Raw genomic sequence first — 1,007 nt, forward strand, 5'->3', positions numbered from 1 at the left:
CCCGACCAGGGATCGAACCCGTGCCCCCTGCAGTGGAAGCACAGGGTCTTAACCACTGGACCACCAGGGAAGTCCTCGACCAGTGGTTTGAACACAGCACTTCCATTAAGATTCTCTCTCCAACAATTCTCAAATTCCACTTTCTGGCTGCTGGACCAGCGCACCCTGGCAGCTATTTCTGCTTGCAAGCTGTTGAGGAAGGACCCACCCCACCATCTTCCCAATGTGGGAGTCAGCTCAGTTTAGAGAAAAGAAAAACAATAAAAAGGGTTAAGGCTGTTCTTCGGCCTCTGCATGGACCTGGTGCCCTCAGCCTCTTCACTGTGATGTGAGGGGAAACCGAGGCAGAGTAGGGACTGGCTGCTCAGCTGGTGAGTCACAGAGCCAGGGCTTGGGCTCCGGGAGTCTGGCTGGAGGAGTCGAGCCAGTCCTGGCAGAAGTGAGCTGCCTGTCCATGAGGGTATTCAAGTGTCTGGGGTAGAAAGTGGGACTGCGCGGTGGGGCTCACCTTCTCCATAAAAGAACACTGGTTGGTGGCCTACTCAGTCCAGGCTCTGTGCTAGGCGCTGGGTAAAGAGGTGAGGTTCAAAGGCGCTCGCATTGGTTTAGTCCCGGATGGTTCTGTGTGTAACACAGGTGCCTCCGCTGCTGGAAGTCTGGAGCTACCCAAAGGCCGGGACCTAGTGCACACTGTCTCTGAATTGACTGCTGAATGAGCGGGAGCGTGGAGGAATCGGCGACAAGCCCATTACCAGATGGGGCAGCAGTCCCGGGCTGACGAATTCAGGAGCCGGTGGTCTCAGGAGTCCAGCCAGAGGCACCCCACGCCCCCCACGAAGCGCCTGCCCCTGTACCTGGGGTGATGACGCCCGTTTTCCAGGTGAGGAAACTGAGGCCCCGCTTCCGCCCCCCACTCCCCGCGCCCTTCCCGCAGGGGCGCGGGTCCCAGGCGCGGGGTAGGCTTGGTGCCTCGCCTCCGGGGCGGGCGGCGTGGGCGGGGTGCAGCC

This window comes from Bison bison, unplaced genomic scaffold (genome assembly GCF_000754665.1).
Source record: "Bison bison bison isolate TAMUID 2011002044 unplaced genomic scaffold, Bison_UMD1.0 scf7180017864495, whole genome shotgun sequence".
NCBI lineage: Eukaryota > Metazoa > Chordata > Mammalia > Artiodactyla > Bovidae > Bison > Bison bison.